Source organism: Nomascus leucogenys, chromosome 22a (assembly GCF_006542625.1).
Source record: "Nomascus leucogenys isolate Asia chromosome 22a, Asia_NLE_v1, whole genome shotgun sequence".
In the NCBI taxonomy this organism is placed as follows: Eukaryota; Metazoa; Chordata; class Mammalia; order Primates; family Hylobatidae; genus Nomascus; species Nomascus leucogenys.
The window spans coordinates 51442382-51464712 of record NC_044402.1 but is presented as its reverse complement, the minus strand read 5'-3'; the positions used below and the strand labels follow the sequence as shown (position 1 = coordinate 51464712).

The 22331-nt window shown below is 45.2% G+C and overlaps 1 protein-coding gene and 1 pseudogene across 1 annotated transcript in view; both read right to left on the bottom strand.

Annotated features, from left to right (window-relative positions):
- LOC100588639 (HLA class I histocompatibility antigen, A-11 alpha chain-like) overlaps nucleotides 1-22331 on the bottom strand; it is a 462712-nt gene that overhangs the window by 41272 nt on the left and 399109 nt on the right.
- LOC100598145 lies at nucleotides 5806-6891 on the bottom strand (annotated as a pseudogene).

Below are 22331 nucleotides of genomic sequence, written 5' to 3'. Positions count from 1 at the left end.
AACAGATACACAGAAGACAGAGTCAGAAGAGGAGAAGGTGATGTGAAGAAGGAGGCAGAGACTGGAGCAATGGGGCTGCAAGCCAAGGAACGCTGACGAATGCCCTGCAGCTGCCAGAGCGGGAGGACTCTAGGAATGGATTTGCTCCTAGAGCCTTCAGAGGGAGTGTGGCCCTGCATATTGATTTTGGAGTTTGGGCCTCCAGAACTGTGAAAGAATAATTTTCTGTTGTTTTAAGTTGCCAGCTTTGAGAGAATTTGTTGTGGCAGCTATAGGAAGCTAATATACCAGGTGATCAACTTCAACATCAACAGTGGTACATCAAATTGATATTCTATAACCTTGATAAGGTGTTTGGAGAATAGCAATTCACCTCATCTAAACATCCATAACCATAGTCTAATCATGATCTAAACCCCAATTAAATTCAGTTTGAGGGACATTTTACAATATATCTGGCCAGTACTTCCTAATATTGTGAAGGGCATCAAAAATTAGGAAAATCTCAGGAACTGTCACAGACCAGAGAAGGCCGCGGAGGCACGAAGGAGACTAAATGTAATGTGATATTCTCCGTGGAATCCTGGAACACAGAAAGGACATTAGGGGAATGCTAATGAACTCCAAATAAAGTCTGCAGTTTAGCAAATAATAAGGTATGAAAATGCCTTCACTAGCTGTGACAAATGGACCACAGTAATGAGAGATGTTAACAGGAGGGGAAACTGACTGTGGAGCGGATGGCAACTCTGTACTACCACTGCAACTTTTATGTAAATTTAAAACTCTTCTAAAATAAAATTATTTAAAAATAGCACTCAGGAAAGGATTAAGGAGTGGAAGAAAAAAATGATCAACTTTCCATTTTCCTGGAGTGTTGCCATGAAAAGGCTGCAGGGAGGGTTTGCAAGGAGGAGTTGGAAACCTCAGAGACAGGCAGCTCCAGAGCCCTCTTCTGTTCCGCAGAGCCGCAACCCCGCGCAGTCCAGGGCTTCTCAGAAGGCCTTTCCACCCCCGGGACAACCCCAGCCCCACCTCACTGATACATCCTTTCTGGATCAACAATCTGTCTTACTCAGACCACCGCCCCGTCCTCTCCTGAGCGGCTCATCAGAACCCGAGGGCAGAGCGGCAGCGCCCCCGTGTGGCCGAAGGACTGAGGACAGACACTCAGCTCTCCTTTCGCTTCCCCACCCGCGACTTCCACAGGGTCCCGTTTGGTTCCCAGCTGCAGAATGGGCTCTGTGCATACGGGGGCGCCCGGCTCCCGCGTCGGTGTCTCCAAATCCTGGAGTACAGATGTTTCCTCCCAGTTACTGGCGGTGGATTCTGATCTCAAGGCAGAGGGAGGTCTGCAGGCCCTAAGATCTGGTTCCCAGGTCCGCGTGACCCCACAGACATACTGTGCGCCCAGTACTCAATCTCTCAGTGTTTTTGGAATGAGGCCTTGGACTCCTGAGTCCCTGAAAATTTAGTTGATCCTCCAACCCTAGTTTGGAGGGACCCAGGAAGGACATGGCGTTGGAGCTGGACCCAGGAAGAACATGGCGTCGGAGCTGTAACTATATTGGGATACAAGGATGTCTGGGATCAGACTGGGCCGAGCATTTGCCCTCAATCCCTCGGTTACCGGAGGGCGGTCCCTCCGCGACTCCCCGGACCTCCAGGACCCAGGCATCGGAACCCACACCCTCTTGGAGCGGACCCTTCCCAGCCCAAGTCCAGGACTCCGAGTCCCGCCTCTTCTTCCCCTTTGCGACCTAAGCAGACAGGGCCCACTGTCTACATCTCTTAGGCCTCGTCCCCTGCCATCTCCATTCCCTGATTAAAGGTCCTTGATCCTGGAACCAAATCTAATTTCTGGTCTCGTCTATTGTCCACGACGATCACCGACCGGGAGAGGCTCCCCAGCCCCAAACAGGCTGCGGCTGAGCGACAGCGGCGGATTTTGGAGCTTTGGCCCAGACTCCCTCACCTAAGCGGCCCGCGACGCCTGCCTGGAGGCTGCGCAGGCAGCTGGGGGTCGGGCTTCCTCTGGGGCCTCACAGGAGGAGTGGGGTCTGCAGCAGGAGGGGGCGCGCTCGATTTCTGCTACCGAGGCTGCACTCGCCGCCCTGGGTAAGACTCCTCCCACCCCTCCCCTGTGGACCTCAAAAATCACATGCTGGGAAAATACCGACCTGTCAGTCCCAGACTCGACTTTAAGAGATCTTGGTCTCTAGATGTATTCAGCCCTTAACTGTTTCTTGAGCATCTACTTTTCGTCAGGGGCTATTCTAGGCGCTTGGGTCAGATCCGAACAGGAAAAGTCACGGCCCTCAAGGAATTTACGTTCAGTTGAAAGATATGGCCAATAAAAAGTCACCGAAGTCAACTACAGGGGTGTCCGAAAGTAAAGGATGATTAAGAGAAAAGCAAGGCACGGAAGATGAAAGGAGCCGGGTGCAATTTTAAGTTGTTATCATGAGTGTGAGATTTCCCAAGAGGCGCCGTGCGAGCTGAGTCCCGAAGCAGATGAAGGATGGAGCCCTGGGTTATTGGGAGGAAGGGTGTTCTAGAATCGTCTTCTGCAGACGTGGGGCTCCACCGGGGAAAGCACCCAGGCTGAGGCAGGAACGGGGCTGGGTAGGTTTCAGAAGGACTTCCTGAGGCGGGTTGCAGAGGTCTGGGTTTGTGTATCTCCTGTCCGCTTCTCACCCGTGCCTGGCATTTCATGAAACCCTGAGCTTGTCAGGAGCATCAGGGGCCTGGTGTGTGGAGGAAGGCTGGGAGAGGAGGAGGCTAAGGTGGGTGCCAGCCCGGACTGTGTCTCTGTACTCTTTCTTTCCTGGACTCAGAGTTGGAAATGTAAATGGTACTGATGTCTTCTGCAAATCCTAGAATCCTCGGAACTGGAGGAAAATCTTGACATGGCAGGTTGTAAAATTAAGGAATTTCTAAGCCTTGGAGGCTCAAAAGAATAATTTCAAGAAAGACTAGGTATGAGAAAAAATGTTAAATATGCCAATAATCTTTTATGTTGATTCCATGCTAAAATTATGTTTTGAATGTATTGGGTTAAATAAAACATATTGTTAAAATCAATTTCACTGATTACTTTTTACTTTTTAAAATCTGGCTACTAGAAAAGTAAAGATTACGATGTGGCTCACATTTGTTACTCAGATTGTAGCCTATTGATTAGCACTGTTTTAGAAGGCTAGCAACTTGAGCTCTTATGTTTGTATCTGTGATTTGTATCAAGTGAGTTTTTGGATACGGTGTGCCTTCTTTTTCTTGTCATTTTTTCCCAACTCCATTTGTTGAGAACACTATCCTTTCCCCTTGAAGCATTTTTTAGAGACATACATGTGTGGTTTTATTCATGAACTCTTTATTGTATCCCATTGATTCATGGCTATCCTTAGGTCAGTAACACAGCTTTGATTCCTGGAGCTTTATAGTAAGTCTTGTAATCAGGTAGTGTGTATTTTCCAAGTTTCTTCTTTTTAAAAAATTATTATGGCTATTCAAAGTCCTTCAGATTTCCATATAAATTGAAAAATCAGCTTGGTAAGTTCTTTTTTAAAAAAGCCTGCCAGAATTTGTTTTTATTTTTTAAACTTTTAGGTTGAGGCCTGCCGGGATTTTGATTGGAATTGCATTTAATCTACAATACTGAATAATCCAATCTTTGAACATAGTATTTCTCCCGACTTATTTAGGTCTTCTGTATTTCTTCTTTTGGGGGTGGAGTTGCTTTGCTTTTAATTTTTTTTTATTTCAATAGGTTTTTGAGGGAAGAGGTGGTGTTTGGTTACATGAGTAAGTTCTTTAGTGTTGATTTCTGAGATTTTGGTGCACCCATAACTTGAGCAGCATACAATGTACCCAGTGTGTAGTCTTGTATTTTTCACCTCCCTATCCTCCTTTTCCCTGAGTCCCGAAAGTCCATTTTATCATTCTTACGCCTTTGTGTCCTCATAGCTTAGCTCCCACTTAATGAGTGAGGACATACCATGTTTGGTTTTCCATTCCTGAGTTACTTTACTCAGAATAATGGTCTCCATTTCCATCCAGGTTCCTGCAAATGCCATTATTGCATTTCTTTTTATGGCTGGGTAGTATTGTATGGTACACACACACACACACACACACACACACACACACACATATATATATGCACACACCATATATATATTATTCTCTTTATTTACTCATTGATTGATGGGCATTTGGGCTGGTTCCATATTTTTGCAATTGCAAATTGTGCTGTTATTAACATGTATATGCAGGTATCTTCTTTGAATAATGACTTCTTTTCCTCTGGGTAGATATCCAATTGTGGGATTGATGGATCAAACAGTAGATCTACTTTTTGTTATTTAAGGAATCTCCATACTGTTTTCCATAGTTGTACTAGTTTACATTCCCACCAGCAGTGTAAAAGTGTTCCCTTTTCGTCACATCCATGCCAACATCTATTTTTTTTTTTATATTTTGACTATGGTCATTCTTTTTTTTTTTTTCTTTTTTGGGAGACGGAGTTTTGCTCTTGTTGCCCAGGCTAGAGTGCAATGGCGCGATCTCGGCTCACCGCAACCTCCGCCTCCCAGGTTCAAGCAATTCTCCTCCCTCAGCCTCCCGAGTAGCTGGGATTACAGGCATGCACCACCACGCCTGGCTAATTTTGTATTTTTAGTAGAGACGGGGTTTCTCCATGTTGAGGCTGGTCTTGAACTCCTGACCTCAGGTGATCTGCCCACCTTGGCCTCCCAAAATGCTGGGATTACAGGCGTAAGCCACCACGGCGGCGACTATGGTCATTTTTGCAGGAGTGAGGTGTTATTGCATTGCGGTTTTGATTTGCATTTCCCTTATCATTAGTGATGTTGGGCATTTTTTTCATATGTTTGTTGGCTATTTGTATATTTCTTTTGAGAATTTTCTATTCATGTACTGAGTGCATTTTTTGATGGGATCGTTTGTTTTGTTCTTTCTGATTTGTTTGAATCCTTTGTAGATTCTTGATGTTAGTCCTTTGTCGGATGTGTAGACCGAAGATTTTCTTTCACTCTGTGTGTTGTCTGTTTACTCTGCTGATTGTTTCTTTGTTGTGCAGAGGCTTTTAGTCTAATTAAGTCCCATTTATTTATTTTCGTTTTTGCTGCATTTGCTTTGGGTTCTTGGTCACGAAGTCTTTGCCTAAGCCAATGTCTAGAAGGGTTTTTAAAATGTGGTCTTTTAAAATTTTTATGATTTCATGTCTTAGATTTAAGTCTTTGATTCACCTTGAGTTGATTTTTGTATAGGGTGGGAGATGAGGATCCGCTTTCATTCTTCTGTATGTGGCCTGCCAATTATCCCAGCACCACTTGTTGAATAGGGTGTCCTTTCCCCACTTTATGTTTTTGTTTGCTTTGTCGGAGATCAGTTGACCGTTAAGTACTTGGCTTTGTTTCTGGGTTCTCTATTCTGTGCCATCGGTCTATATGCCTATTTTTATACCAGTACCATGCTGTTTTGGTGACTGTGGCCTTATAGTATAATTTGAAGTCGGGTAATGTGATGCCTCCAGATTTGTTCTTTTTGGTTAGTCTTACTTTGGCTATGCAGGGTCTTTTTTTGTTCCATATGAATTTTAGGATTGTTTTTTCTAGTTCTTTGAAGAATCATGGTGGTATTTTTGATGGGACTTGCATTGGATTTGTAGATTGTTTTGGACAGTATTGTCATTTTCACAATATGTATATCTATACATATACTTTGGTTATACAATAATTTATTTCTTGAGAGCCTCCTCTCCCCGCCCTTGCCGTCTCTAGGTCACTTTTTCCGCTTGGACTTTTTCCGCTTGCGCGCAAGCCCCAGAAAGATGGCTGGGGGCAGGGGCACTGCGTACTGTTCAGTGAGACCCATAATGTGGCTGTGACTGTCTTCCTCATACTGCAAGAACATGGCCAGCAGATCCAACTCCTCAGGTAGTGCCTTCACCCGGGCCACCTTCTCGGCCTCCTTCTGCCCGTAATTTTCCTTCAGGATCTGGTACTGTTCCGGAGTGGCCCGTTGCAGACACTGAACCACCAGCCAGCTGCATTTGTTGTCCTGGATGTCAGTGCCAACTTTGCCCGTCACAGTGGGGTCCCCAAAGGGGTCATGGTAATCACTCTGAATCTGAAAGAACTCTCTCATCTCCAGCAGGATCTTCTTGGCATTGGCGTGCTCCTTCTCACCATCAATTCCCGCCATGTACACGACTGCAGCTACAGGAAGGTAGAAGGAGTAGAAAGCTGTCTTGTACTTTTCAATAGATTTGTACCTCCTTTCGGTGAATCTGCCAAGATCCACATTGCCCTGTGGGGCTGTGATGAGGTCCAGGTTCTGCCCAATCTGAGTCTGATAGGAACTCTGCAGGAAAAGGTCGATTAGGTTCAGGTAATAGGGCTGCTCCCGGCAACAGAGCTTCAGCAGGCGGTAGATACATGCTTCCACAAGGATAGCATCATTGATGGCATCCTACCCCATGTCCGGCTTCTGATACCAGCAGATCTGTCCCCGGCGGGTGAGGGATGAATCCATGCTGTCATCTGCCGCCAGGAAGAAAGCTTGCAGCAGTTCCACATGCCAGCCCACAGTCAGGGCCCGCTGGAGACTCTCAGCATCCTGTTTCCTTGGCTCCACCAGCTCCCGGAACGCTACTAGCACCGTCAAACCCCTGTGATACTTGTCTCCAACGGCATTGTGCTCCAGGACCTCCTCGAGCCGGGCAAGAGCATCTCCTGTCTCTAGGTGCCGCATCGCATCCTCAGTCAGCACCCTAATGATCTGGGAGAAGTGCTGAACAAAATCCTGCTTTTCTTGGGCATAAACATCTGATTTCTGGTCTCCATTCATTCTGAGGGAGGAACAAAGGGATCTGTTCCTGGATGCGGGTTCCTGCTCAGTCCCATTTTCATAATATTGATTCTACCCATCCGTGAGCATGGGATGTGTTTCCATTTGCCTGTGTCATGTATGATTACTTTCAGCAGTGTTTTGTAGTTTTCCTTGCAGACGTCTTTCACCTCCTTGGTTAGGTATATTCCTAAGTATTTCATTATTTGTTTTGCAGCTATTTAAAAAGGGGTTGGGCTCTTGATTTGATTCTCAGCTTGGTCGCGGTTGGTGTAGAGCAGAGCTACTGATCTGTGTGTATTAATTTTGTTTCCTAAAACTGTGCTGAATTGATTTACCTGATCTAGGAGCTTTTTGGATGAGTCCTTAAAGTTTTCTAGGTATATAATCATGCCATCAGCAAACAATAACAGTTTGACTTCTTCATGACTAATTTAGATGCCCTTTATTTCTTCCTCTTGTCTGATTGCTCTGGTTAGGACTTCCAGTACTATGTTGAATAGAAGTGATGAAAGTGGGAATTCTTGACTTGTCCCAGTTCTCAGCAGGAATGGTTTCAACTTTTCCCCGTTCAGTATAATGTTGGCTGTGCCTTTGTCATAGCTGTCTTTTACTTCCTTCAGGTATGTCCCTTCTATGCTGATTTTGCTGAGGGTTTTAATCATAAAGGGATGCTGGTATTTGTGAAATGGTTTTTCTGCGTCTATTGAGATGATCATGTGATTTTTGTTTTTAATACAGTTTATGTGATATAGTACATTTATTGACTTTCATATGTTAAACCATCCCTGCATCTCTAGTAGGAAACCCACTTGATCACAGTGGATTATCATTTTGATATGCTGTTGGATTCAGGTAGTTAGTAATTTTTTGAGGATTTTTGCATCTATGTTTATTAGGGATATTTGTCTGTAGTTTTGTTTTTTTATGTCTTGTCTTGGTTTTGGTATTAGGATGATACTGGCTTCATCAAATGATTTAGAGAGGATTCCTTCTTTCTCCATGTTTTGGAATAGTGTCAATGGGATAGGTACCATTTCTCTGAATGTCCGATAGAATTCAGCTGTGAATCCGTCTGGTCCTGGAGTATTTTTTTGTGGATATCTCTTTAAATTACCATTTTAATCTCATTGCTTGTTACTGGTCTGTTCAAGGTTTCCATTTCTTCCTAGTTTAATCTAGGAGGGCTGCATATTTCCAGGAATTTATCCATATTCTCTAGGTTTTCTAGTTTATGTGTGTAAATGTGTTCCTAGTAGCCTTGAATGATCTTTTGTATTTCTGTGGTATTGGTTGTAATATCTCCCGTTTTGTTTCTAATTGAGCTTATTTGGGTCTTCTCTCTTCTTTTCTTGGTTAATCTTGTTAATTGTCTAACAATTTGATTTATCTTTTCAAACAATCAGCTTTTTGTTTCATTTATCATTTGTAATTTTTGGTTTCAATTTCATTTAGTTTTGCTCTGATCTTGGTAATTTTTTTTCTTTTACTGGGTTTGCGTTTGGTTTGTTTTTCTTTCTCTAGTTCCTGGAGGTGTGATCCTAGATGGTCTATTTGTGCTCTTTCAGACTTTTTGATGTAGACATTTAATGCTATGGATTTTCCTCTTAGCACCGCCTTTTCTGGATCCCAGAGGTTTTGATAGTTTGTGTCACTGTTATCGTTCAGTTGGAGGAATTTTTTTGTTTTTGTTTTTGTTTTTGAGACGGAGTCTCGCTTTGTCACCCAGGCTAGAGTGCAGTGGTGTGATCTCGGCTCACTGCAACCTTCGCCTCCTAAGTTCAAGCAAAACAATTCTCCTGTGTCAGCCTCCCAAGTAGCTGGTACTACAGGCACCAGCCACAATGCCCAGCTAATTTTTGTATTTTTAGTAGACATGGGGTTTCACCATATCAGTCTAGCTGGTCTCAAACTCCTGATCTCAGGTGATCCACCCGCCTTGGCCTCCCAAAGTGCTCGGATTACAGGCGTGAGCCACTGCGCTGGCCAGTTCAAGGAATTTATCTATTTCCATCTTGATTGTATTGTTGATCCAGTTATCGTTCAGGAGCAGGTTATTTAATTTTTATATATGTACGTGGCTTTGAGGACTCCTTTTGGTGTTGATTTCCAATTTTATTCCACTGTGGTCTGAGAGAGTACCTGACATAATTTCAGTTTTCTCAAATTTGTTGAGACTTGTTTTGTGGCCTATCATATGATCTATCTTGGAGAATGTTCCAAGTGCTAATGAATAGAATGTACATTCTGCAGTTTTTGGGTGGAGTGTTCTATAAATATCTGTTAAATCCATTTGTTCTAGGGTAGAGTTTAAGTCCGTTATTTCTTTGTAGACTTTCTGTCTTGATGACCTGTCTAGTGCTGTCAGTAGAGTATTAATATCTCCCACTATTGTTTTGTTGCCATCTATTTCATTTCTTAAGTCTAGTAGTAATTGTTTTATAAATTTGGGAGCTCCAGTATTAGGTGCATATATATTTAGGATTGTGATGTCTTCCTGTTGGACTAGTCCTTTTGTCATTATATAATGCCCCCTTTGTCTTTTTTAACTTGTTGCTTTAAAGACTGTTTTGTCTGATATAAGAATAGCTACTCCTGTTTGCTTTTGGTGCCCATTTGCATGGAACATCTTTTTCCATCAGTTTATCTTAAGTTTACATGTGTCCTTATCTGTTAGGTGAGTCTCTTGAAGACAGCAGTTACTTAGTTGGTGAATTCTTATCCATACTGCAGTTCTGTACCTTTTAACTGGAGCATTTAGGCCATTTACATTCAGTGTTAGTATTGAAATGTGAGGTACTATTCTACTCATTGTGCTAGTTGTTGCCTAAATACCTTTTTTTTAATAGTATCATTGTTTTATAGGCCCTGTGAGATTTATGCTTTAAGGAGATCATATTTCGGTGTATTTCAAGGTTTTGTGTCAAGATTTAGTCTTTTAGCAGTTCTTGTAGTGCTGGCTTGACAGTGGCAAGTCCTCTCAGCATTCATTTGTCTGAAAAATACTTTATCTTCCCTTCATTTATAAAGCTTACTTTTACTGGATATAAATTTGTTGGCTGATAATTATTTTGTTTAAGGTATCTAAAGATTGGACCCCTATCTGTTCTAGCTTGAAGGGTTTCTGCTGATAAATCTGCTGTTAATCTGATAGGTTTTCCTTTACAGGTTACTTGATGCTTTTGCCTCACGACTCTTAAGATTCTTTCCTTCATCTTGACCCTAGATAACCTGATGACTATGTGCCTAGGTGATGATCTTTTTGAGATGAATTTCCCAGGTGTTCTTTGAGCTTCTTGTATTTGAATGTCCAGATCTGTAGCAAGGCCAGGGAAGTTTTCCTCGATTATTCCCGCAAATAAAATTTCCAAACTTTCAGATTTCTCTTCTTCCTCAGGAACACCAATTATTCTTAAGTTTGGTCATTTAACATAATCCCAAACTTCTTGGAGGCTTTGTTCATTTGATTCTTTCTTCTTTGTTTTTGTCAGCATTAATTTGAAAGCCTTGTCTTGGAGCTCTGAAGTTCTTTCTTCTAGTTGTTTGATTCTATTGTTGAAACTTGCCAGTGTATTTTGCATTTCGCTAAGTGTGTCCTTCATTTCCAGAAGTTATGATTGTTTTTTATTTATGATATCTATTTCTCTGAAGATTTACCATCTATATTCTGTATAATTATACTTTTTTTTGGTAGTTTTCACTTTTCTGTGGTGCCTCCTTAAGTAGCTTAAAAATCAACCTTCTGAATTCTTATTCTGGCAATTCAGAGATATCCTTTTGGTTTGGGTCCATTGCTGGTGAACTAGTGTGATCTTTTCAGGGTGTTAAAGAACTTTGCTTTGTCACATTACCAGAATTGTTTTTCTGGTTCCTTCTTATTTGGGTAGATGATGTCAGAGGAAAGATCTGGGACTCAAAGGCTCCTGTTCAGATTCTTTTGACCCATGGGGTGATCCGTTGATGTGGTGCTCTCCCCTTCCCCTCAGGATGGGGCTTCCTGAGAGTTGGACTGCAATTATCATTATTGTTCTTCTGAGTCTAAACCACCCAGGGAAGCTACTGGTCTCCAGGCTGATAATGGGGAGTGTGTGCAGAGTCCTGTAATGTGATCCATCTTCAGGTCTCTCAGCCATGGACACCAGTATCTGCCCTGGTGGAGGTAGCAGGGGAGTGAAGTGGAATCTCTGAGAATCCTTGGTATTAGTTTTGTTTAGTATGCTGATTTTCTCAAATGCTGTTCATGCTCAGACTCTCCTTGGGTGGGGCTTGCTGTGGTCAGTTGTGGGATGGGAGGCTGGTTCTCAGGCCAATGGAGTTATGTTCCAAGTGGGATTATGGCTGCCTCTGCTGCTTCATACAGGTCACCAGGAAAGTGGGTGAAAGCCTGCAGTGACAAGCCTCACTGTCACTGCAGTGACAGCTCCCATCTTGCCCCAGGCTATAAGCCTCTCTACTGAGAAAGTAAGCAGGACTTTCAGGTCTTACCCCTCCCTGCCTGCCATGGCTTCTGTGCTCATATCTGCACTTATCGTTCCCCCCTTCCACACTTGATATTGCCCAGGAAAATTTCCACTTGGTCAAAACTGTTACAGAATTTCACTGGAAGCCTCCTTCTCCCTGTGGCCCTTCCGCAATTCCACTGTCTGCCCTCCCAAGGGACCACTGTGAGATATAGTCAGAAATGACTTCCCTGGGCTTCCCTAGGCCCAGGAGTGCCTACAGGGCTCTTCCCACTGCTTCTTCCACTTTCATATTTCACTCGACTCTCTAAATTTGTTTCGGTTCTAGGTAAGGTTAAGTACTTCTCCCGTGATTCAGGTTTTCGGTTCCCCAGTGAGGATGTGTGTTTGGAGGCAGACTTTCCTTCTCTCACACTTTGGGAACTCACAGTTTTTCAGCTGTCTCAAAGAGTTTGCAGCAGCAAGTTACTTCTTTCAAAGGGTCTGTGAATTCTGTCGGTTTTCCTGATATGATCCTGCGGTGGTTCTTGAATCAAAAGTTCACGATGTGAGTCACCACATGCTGTTCTGTCTGTCCCAGGAAGAGCTGCAGTTAGTCCTGCCTCTTATCTTCCATTTTTCTCCAGATCTGTTTGTTTACTTTTTACTATTAGTGAAAATCTAGGGGAGCAAACATCATTGAAGTAACATGGTAAGCAGAAGAATGGGCCCCCAAAATGTCCATATCCTAAGCCTTGGAGCCTATGAAAATGTTCCCTAATATGGCAAACAGGACTTTGCCATTCACTCTGCAGGGCCAGACCTACAAGTCCTTGTGGTCTCAGTTGCAAAGTCAGTGAAAATGTCTTCAGAATATCTAAAAGCTGAATATCAGAATAGGGTTAATTCAAATCAAAATTGTGTGCTGTTCTAAATATATATCTTTAGCTTCCTTTTTTTAAAAGTATCTTTTCATTTGAGATGATATTGATGTGCTTTATGGTCAGTGACTAGAAAGTTAAAACTGAAATGAGTCAGTTTAAAATTTTCACGTTTTACTCGATTCTATTCAAATTTCAATCACTTACTGGTTTATGTAACCAAGTTGTTCATGAGGTAAGTTGCAGCTTAAAAAAAATCAATCACAAAGATAATAATTTCAAGAGTACACAAAATCACCATGCCCACTTCATATTCAGAGTTTACAACTCTAAGTATACAACTTTAATTATTATTATTGTTATCATTATCATTATTTGAGACAGGGTCTCACTCTATCACCCAGGCTGGAGTACAGCGGCTGTGGCATGGTCATGGCTCACTGCAGCCTTGACCTCTTGGGCTTAGGTGATCCTCTCACCTCAGCCTCCTGAGTAGCTGGGACTACAGGCATGTGCCACCAAGCCTGGCTAATTTTCTTGCATTTTGGTAGACAAGGGATTCTCTCAGGTATTCAGGCTGGTCTGGAACTCCTGGGCTCAGGGGATCTGCCCACTTTGGCCTCTCAAAGTTCTGGGATTATAGGCATGAGCCACTGCACCTGGTGGTCTTTAAGTGTTAACTGCTGCTTATGATGCAATTTGAAAGCAAACACTTTTTGTACTTTTAAATCAAATTGTGCTGGGAAAAAAAGGCAAAAATATTGACAAAATTTGTTTTCATTAACAGAAGATGATGCAATAAGGAATCCAAATGAAACATAAGACCAGTGTTTACAATTTCTAATAAAAGGTACAATTTTCAACTGTAGCCTCATAGCTAGCTAACAGCTTTTAAACACATGTACAGCCAGCCAACAGTTCTCTAAAATGTGTATATGCTGCACTAAAAGATCCCTGCTAAATATCAATGGTATTTAAATGGGTCTTACTGAAGTAGGACTTTCATGATACTTTAATAAGCCAGTCGTTTAAAAAGTGAGTATGATAGGGCTAAAATAATAACATTATTATTAATAAAAGTTACAGAAGAGATTATTGCTGTACTTTTCCTCATAAACACCATCAAATTTTGTTGCAGTCACAAAAAGTACAACCATGTTACTTTTTCTCTTACCAAATTTCGTTGTCTCCCACGTCTACAAAGTTTTTATTTAGCAGAGGATAATTCTTACACTCTTTTCTGTAAGAATTCAAAGTATTTAAATGTGTAACTTCATGCTATATTACCATGTTTTGCCCTTACTGTTTCCACAAAACATATATATATACATATATATATATCTTTTTTCAAAAACGAATCCAGATGTCCACATATTTAAAAACCCTGTATGAGTTTGGACATAGAGAAGAAAAAAAATTTTTAAAGCCTACAGAAAAGTTCCAGAGCTAAAAAAGATTTTCGTATGGCATGAAGTGATCTCCTGCTAGTCCAGAGTCCAAAAACACTTTAATGAAGTTCACTTATATATATTTTGTTTGCTTTTCATGGAATACTACATTTATTGAGGTGAAATCACCTTTTTTTTTTTTAGCTATTTAAGTCAACAAGTGTACACAAGTGTTTTTCAATACAGTTATTAAAAATAGGAGACCAACTTGAATGTGCCAACTGGATTCCATTCAGCTGGGTTTCTAGAGTCATCAGGAAGAACATTAGAGAAAAGACATCCTTGGTTGGTTTCTATAGCTTGATAGATGAAAAAACAAACAAAACTTACTACAACAAGAAACAGCAAAAATTTTGTCCATACGGAAATGGCTCATTCTTTTTTTGTCTTTTCTGACTTGAAATCTGCTAAGGGAACACACTTAGGAACATATTTAGATGAAAAAGATTCTGCCATTCTGAACTCACCGAGTTCCAATGGCCCGCCTGTAGCCCCTTTGACTGGTCTGCACTAATTCCTGTTGGTGTTGATGCTCCTTCACAGGGCAACATTTCCTTAAGAATATCCCGAATATTCCTCTGTTTTTTTTTTTTGTTTTGTTTTGTTTTGTTTTTGGTCAATGGTTTCTTTGGAGTTCTGGGTATGTCTGAGAATTTGGTGAGTTGCAGAATAGGAGCTGCATGCATGCTTGAAATTTCCAGTCACCCTACTGACAACTAAGGTTTTATGTCCTGAAGTCATTAGAGTTGCAGTTCTCTGAAATTACTGCACCATCTATACAAAAATGTTCTGGTTTCCACCCTCTTCCTTGTCTTTCTCCTCCGGTCTCTGGTAGACTCTCTACTCCAGGCCTGCAGAGCTCCGCCTTCTGAAGCTCCACTTGAGCGTTCAGTCTCAGTTATTCCGGCACGAGAATAGCTCTATCTCAAATCTTCTTTTCTTCAGTGTTACTTGAGTCTTTGCTCTGCCCTTTAGTGGTTCTCTCTTCTCAAGCTTGATCTCTACTTCAGTCTTCTTCATTGTCACGGTATCTATTAGAACCTTTATTTCCATTCTGCTTTGCATTTTCTGCTGAAGATTAAATTGTTAATCCGCCGAGATGGGCGGATCCCTTGAGCTCAGGAGTTGGAGACCAGCCTGGACGACACAGCCAAACCCCGTCCCTGCCAAAAAAAAAAAAAAAAAAAAATTAGCCGGGCGAGGTGGCGCGTGCCTGTGGTTCCAGCCACTCGGGAGACTGAGGCACCAGAATCTCTTGAACCCGGGAGGCAGAGGCTACAGTGAGCCGAGATGGCACCACTGCACGCCAGCCTGGGCGACAGATCGTCCTCGTTCCTTGGTTTCAAGGGTTTTTTCTCACATCGCTTCCTGGTTGTTCTCCAGTAGGACTAGGTTTCTCTCCATACCTCGCAAGCGGGTCCACGAGATCTTCATTAGTGAGCGCGGTTACCTCGAGATCAGCTTTATCCTTCGGTCTGGGTTGAACCGTTTTCTTCGTGGCTTTCCTGCTGCGGGTGGCCCGGCTCTGGAGCCAGGACCAGGGTGAGCTCGAGTTCCGCGCAGCTGGGGGAGGCGGGGCCCTCGCTGTAGGCGCCGCGGCCGGTAGAGGTAGGGCCGAGTGCTGCAGGCGGAGCTGTGTGTCCTGGTCTCTGCGCTGCTCCGGGCCGGGAGCCTCAATTTAATGGCGACTAACTCACTCATCAACTTGTCTTTCGTCAGGACCCAGGATCTTCCAGAAACGTTGGCATATCCAGGAGCTGCGAGTCCCGCTCCCGGCAGCCTTCACAGCCGCCGGTCCCGCCCGAGCTCGCCCGGGCCTCGCGGCTCCCGCCCCGGAGGAGCGCCGCGCAGCAGGGCAAAAACTCGGGGACACAAAGCCAGGGCAGAAAAGCCCCAAGGCTGAACCACTGACACTAGTGGCCAAGCAGGAAGCCCGCACCAACCGCAGCCCACACACTACAGGCCACTTATTTTATTTTATTCTTTTTAAAATGTGGGTTTCTGGTCTGTGCAGTTTACCTCGGTGTGACTCAGGAAGGACACTGGAAGTCCCCTGATCTGGCCAGGACAGAACCACGTGTGTGTTTAGGAAAAGTGGCCTTCTGTTCTCCATCCCTAGGGGCTCAAGGGATGCCCTTAGAACAGACTGGCCACAACAATTCCCATTAAGGCAGAAGATTGACGTGAGATCAATGTTTTAGGATTAGTTTCTCAAGAAAGGCAGAAAACTGGGAAGTCCATACTTTTCCATGTTAATCAATTGGTTCCATAAACATCATTCCATTTATGTTTTTATCTTTTTTAATTAATAATTCCTTTGAGCTGCGCAGGGAGAGAGGCACATGACTGTGGAGCTCAGTTTTATAAAGCATGGGGTGGCTAAGAAAGGGAAGTAACTGGCCCCAGAATCCCACAGTCACCCAGTGACCTTCAGCCCAAGAATCTGATGGCCACTGCTGCCCTCCAAGGGAAAGGAGGCCATCCGGAGAGAAGAGAATTACAAGAATAAGAGTGCAGAGAGTGTCCCAAACACAGTCCTGAGATTCATAGAGAAGCACAGGAGGAAGCAAGTGTCCAAGTATCCAGAGTCCTGTGAGGTAGGGATTTCAGTCCTCAAAGCTACCCTCTCCCATCTGCCAAGTCTTCTGTGGACGTGCGTGGCTGTGGTTCCCTTCCCATTCCCTTTGGGCCGTGTGCTCTAGGTTTCCATGTGAGGGCCAGTACTCCTTGCCTCTCATCTCCCTCTCCATTTTGCCACAAATGCAAGGGACCCCATACTTGCCTTTGCCCCACCCCTTGCCTCTCCTGGGGACATTCTTCCTGCTCAGTAGTGGGCCTTGTGAGGACATGCATGACAGCCTGGGTGGGAGCCAACCCAAGGGCTCAAGGAGTTCCAGGAACCCCATCTGCACTCACTCACCTCCCCGCCAAGCGCCCCTGCATTCTTCCTGCACTGCGCTCCAGGTGTTGACAGCTCCTGGGCAGGGTAGCCGGTTCCAGGCAGCCCAGGCTGAATCGAGCTTGGGAGCTGAGGTCCTCTGTTGGGGATTCACTGCTCCAAGAGGACAGGATTCTGACTTTATGGGGGAAGGGCTGGATAGGAACTAGGAGACCAGTTATAGGCCTGTTGCCATCACTCCTGGTACCAGTTAATTGATCTGTGTTCAGTACAGGATAGCAAAAATGGATTTGACCTTTTCTCGTGTAAATATTTTCAGACACCCTCATGCCCAGCCTTCCTTCCCTGGGCACAGGGGAGACTTGCCTCAGGCGAAGTACCTCCGTGGAAATAAAAAGTGTCTTGGGCTCAGCTCTCCACAGGGGCCTTCAGAACTCACCAAGCATAAAGCTGCAGACTTCTGGTGGTCACACAGGGACTGAAACCGATAAAGTCCACAAGTCAATTGCGAATCAATCTTTCTTCCTCTTGCCGCAGTGTTCCTCGCTTAGTCTTGGATGGAAGCTTCGGTCCCCTCCTGGGCCCCAACCTGCGGTCCCCAGGTCCCCCGTTTTTCACGTCTCATCTCAATTGACTCCCTCCTCCACACACAATTTTTGACCACCCAGTCCACAGAACGCCCCTGGGGCTTCCTAATGGGCCAGGTCCTCCTTAGAGAGGCAGGGAGGTGGAGAGGGAGCATGGACGCCGAGCGCCTGCTGGGCAAACCCGAATCTGGGGCCTGACCTCGCCGGGAGCCGGTTAAGCTGTCGCAGGACCGGTGGTGGCTTGGCGGGTCTTCTGTCCTCTGCTCTTGGCCCCAGACCCGCGCTCACAGCCACGTCCTGAAGCCACCAGCGCTGCACCCTCTCGGCCACGCAGGGAAAGAGAGGACTGGATGGAAGCCACGGAATCTGGGCGCTGTCAAGGTCACTGTTGTGAAAAGCCGGGAGACATGATGTGGACACAGGGAGGCCTGGACCGGAGGTGCGGCTGGCCAGAGATCTCCGTCTGCCCCTCTTCCTTCAGAGCCTCCTCCTCCCAGGGAAGCTCCGCGCCTGTCCTCAAAGCAGAGAGTGGTTTCCAAACGGACCCCCCAGCATCCAATTGGGCCATCCCGCCCCAGGCTGGAGGGTGGGGGCTCATGGGGTCGCCAGGCACCAAGGGCCCCATCTGAGCGGATCCCGTCTCTCCTCCAGGCTGCGCTGGGCGTCGAGGGCGGCGAGCAGCTCGCCTCTGAGGGAGGCCCCGGCTGGTGCTGCCCAACTCGCACAGCCTTCTTGGCCCACCCGGGAGTTGAGTTTCAAGGCTTCCCCGAGAGGCCAGCCCGGATTCGGAGCGGAGGGTTTCTCAGGCCCCGAGAGAAGCAGCCCTGGTTCCCTGAGCCCGGGGCCACCGCTGGGAGGGAGCGCGCTTGGATCTTGCAGCCGCTAAAGACTCGTGGGCTCCTCCTCGACTACAAGCCGCGGAAAACAAGTTGCAGCTCCACACTATTTAAGTTGAGGTTTTTCTGTCATGCCTGCGGTTTGCTGTTTCAGCGGTTTGCTGTTTCAGCTTAGTGAAAGCTGAATGTACTTAGTACTTCAGCTTAGTTTTTCAGCTTAGTGTACATAGAGAAGGGGCTTTTTCCTCTTCTGGGGCAATCAGTGGTTAGAGACGAATTCCGTGGTTAGAGCCTACTTGGTCTTTAAGAGTCGACTATAATTTTGATTTTGATCCCCAACCACATCCGAGATCGAAGTTCCCTGGTCAGTCTCAGCTCATCAGCAAAGGGCTTGGTGGCTGTCTCCAGAGGAGGCTGAACGAGATTGTCAAAGCGGCTGGATCAAAAGTGTTCCCATGTCGGATGGAGCCCTGTCCATGATGAACCTGAGCATGGTACCAGCATCTGGGGGTGTGGAGTTGGGAGGGAAAGCCAAGGCCCCACAGTGTGAGGAAGGAGATTGGGCAGAGCCCTCAGTGTTTAGGAATCTCTAAATACTAAATACTACACCTCTAAATACTAAATGCTGAGCTGGGATGGAATCTCTGTGCTGGAGGCTAGTGGTGCAAACTCTTTTTCTGCATGAGGTTCCGTCAGGTTAGGCTGTGGTTTCTCATCTGCAGGCACAGGTGACTGACCGCCTTCAGCATGGGCCCATCTGTCCATCTCTCCTCCTGACCCCGGTCTCATTACAGGAGAGGGAACTGGGTGCTAGAGGGTGGGGAATCCAGGACATCAGAGGTGTCGCACCTGGATAAAGAGTCTTGAAAACACAAGTCCCAGGGCTGATTATTGATTTTACCACATGCAGCCTGTTTTTATTTATGAAGTTTCTTTTCTTTTCCCTTAACTTCCAATGACAAACTATAACGTAAATCAACGTCCTTAAAACGTATGTAATCCTCTTCATTTAGTAACTATTCTGACCTCAAGTATCCATTCTCTAGTCAAGGATTATACCTGTTTCTCCTAGCCCCCACCAGTGCTGGGTCTGGTGTACCCCTTCTGCAGTATCAGCTCCCACTAAATAAGCACTTTTCCCTGTAATTTCTTCCTTTTTCTCTATGCCTTCCCATCATGTTTGCACTTGCTGTGAAGTAAGGAAATGCTCCCCAATTCTGTTATTCCTTCCTACCCTTAGGAGATTTCTCCCTCTGCGCTGAGGATCTCACTGTGCACCTCCAGCCCTGGGTCGTGGTGGGCTCTGGTGGCCACTGGAGTCTTTGGAGCTGCCTCCCTCTGGCTCTGCTGGGTGAGTGCTCTTCTATCCTCTCTTTCTCCACTGATAAAAACAAATCCGAGAACATGCTCAGAACAACACTTCCAGAAAGGATGGTGTTGAGGGGGATCGGGAGTAGGGGAAGGAACTCCACTCCCTTGGATGTATTTGGAGACAGTTTGTTACATTAATCTCTGGACAGGAGCCAAGACAGAGCCTAGAGTAAGCCAGGCTGCTCAGGTCAAATGTCCGAAGGCCTCCTCTTCTCCCTCCTCACATTTCAGTAGACTCAGTGCAAAGGCCTTGTCCTGGGGGCAGGTGGCCTCAGCCACAGTAAGTCCCTGAGATCCTGGACCACTGCGTGGAACCCTGTTCTCTGCATGAGGCAGGCTCCAGGTGCTGCCTGCTTCCCTTTCATTTCCCCTGTTCCAAAACATGGTCTCCCCTCTTCTCCCTCTCAATCCTTCCTAGCCACCAGCTTCCTGGCAAGCAACCACATAGAAGCCTTTTAGTTCATATGTTGTTCTTTATCTTTATATCCTCTTGATACTATACATTTATGCCACTTCAAATGTTTCCATTTTAGTTATTAGGTATTGATTTTTCAAAATCCCATCAGTCCATAGTACCTTACCCAGCACACACATTTTCATCCTCCTCGTGTAGGCAGGTGGAGATCTTGAGTGCATTGAGAGCCAGAGTTAAAATTACTGACTTATGTGAATGCTACTCAGACCTGAGCCACATGTTAAACTCTGTTAGTTTTTCTTTCCATACATGTTGATGTTTTCAGAGAATTGATAATTGCCTGGCATTTTCATTTTCTTACTTTCCATGAACCTTAATAAATGAATTCACCAACTGTCCCTCAGTTGAGTAAATGTCTTCTCGATACCTTTAAACTTATGTTGGCTGTTGTCAAGGTCATCTTCTTGGAGACGGCTTCCTCTCTGCCATTAACCCGCCCAGGCAACCCTCTTGCTTTCTGGTCCTGTTGCCCTTTCACCTTTTCATGGGTTGATGCCTGATTCTATATATCCCACGTCTTGGTCCGTTTATTTTTGTTTTGTATTCTTTTTAATATATATTCCTTCCTTCTCTTCTTGGTATGTTCCCTCCTCTCTGAGTACATCCTTCAACTTTGCTATTGGAAGAAAATTTTTCATGCTTTGCAATGTCTGAATTTCTTCTTATTTTACCGGGTTGGATTCGGGGGTTGAGGTCATCCCCAGCAGGAATAACTGGGGCCACTGGAAGATCCCCAAGGACACAGGTCACCCTTTTCATGCAGGAAGAATCTGAATGGTTCCCACCCAGTTTCCTGGGCAGGCAGGAGAATCCAACACAAGGGGCTTTGGTCTTCTCTGAGTCTTAGGGCCCTTGCAAGATCCTGTTCTGGGTGATTTAGCTGAAGGGCTGGGTGATTTGGGCAAGCATCCTCAGGGCTCTGGGCCTCAGTTTCCTTCACTGGGTGATGGGTTGATCATATAGATGGCCTTCCTCACGCAGCTGAAAATCAGATGTGGTGAAAATGCATTGAGACCAGAAACAATGTTATTGTTCTCAAATACATGCCCAGAGAGCACTAAATCAATATTTATTCAGCTGGCATTTCTGTCCCTTTCTGAACTATGGGACTGATCAAAAGAGAGAGGTTAGGTGGGGTGAGTGTGGGTCCTGGCCAGGAGAGTGGAGGAGGGAGGGAAAGGCTGTGAGAAGTGGAATGAGAGGTACAAAGAATGCAGGATGGTGTCACTTCAGGGAAGGCCCTGGGATTCCTAGTAAGTATGGAGGAGAGGTGGCACCTGGGATTACCTTTGGAAGCCCACATGTAGCTGATCCCACAGCTCGCTCCTCCTCCTGCCTGAACGCCTACACCAATGTGACTAGACGCATAGTAGAATGGAACTGGCACTTGGTTCTCAGACTGGCACCATCATCTACCCTCAAGAGTTTTTTTCATTCCCTTCCTCCCTGTTTCCCCACCCCAATTGCCAAACCCATTGCTCCATTCTTCTCGTATAACTCTACCAGGTACCCACCTCTTGGGTTCTAGCCATGTCCGAAAAAGTCTTTTATTAATTTATTTCTTGTAGAGATAGGGTCTTGCATTGTTGTCCAGGCTGGTCTTGAACTCCTGGCCTCACCTCAGCCTCCCATAGTGCTAATATTATAGGTGTGAGCCACTGCTCCCAGTCTGTGTCTGACAAAGTCTTGAGTGACGAAAAGAGGCATTTTCTTTCACTTTGTAGTCTTGGGCTTCCTTCAGTCTGCCTCTCTCCTCTTTTTCTGTGACCCCAGGCAAGCTTTGTCCTTCCCTTCCTCCTCTGGGGTGCCCTCTGGGCTTCAGAACAGCCCTGGTGAGAATCGGCAGGGCAGCCTGCACACTAGCTGGCTGGGCTTCTGAGCCCCTCCACACTCACTCACACCCCTCTCCCACCTCCCTCCAGTGGTGAGATAGGGAATACAACTCACTGAATCTCCAAGTCCAGTGGATTTTCTATCCCAGGGATGAGCATCTCCTAGTCATCTTCTGTGAAGTAGAGGGAGGCTTCTGTTCCCTTCTGGGCTTCAATTCTGCACTTCCAGAGTTCCCATTCCTCAGGTTTAGTCACTCCACCTCCCTACACATATTTTTGGGATCAACCAACCAGGCTAGATGGACCAGTCCCCAACGTGAGAGCTGGCAGGGAAGTTCTTAAATAGTGGTTTAGTTTTCCTATAGTGTGACAAAACTGGCTCCAAATGCCAAATGAAACCCCTTTAATGCATGCCCCATGTGCTCAGAAATTTGCCTTATACTCCCTCACTCACACAGAAAAGCAAAGACAAAAATAAAATAACAAAACTCAATTTCCACAACTAAATTTCCCATGTATTATTTTTCCCAACACAGTTAATCAACAAGCCTGTGATACCTTAGGATCTACTGTGTTCTGTAAATCTAAAACACCGCCTTACATTTGTAAGGCTAACATTTACAGAGCACTTGGTATGTCGAAGGCTCTAGTCTAATATCCAATATTAGACTAGAATATTATTATATTCTA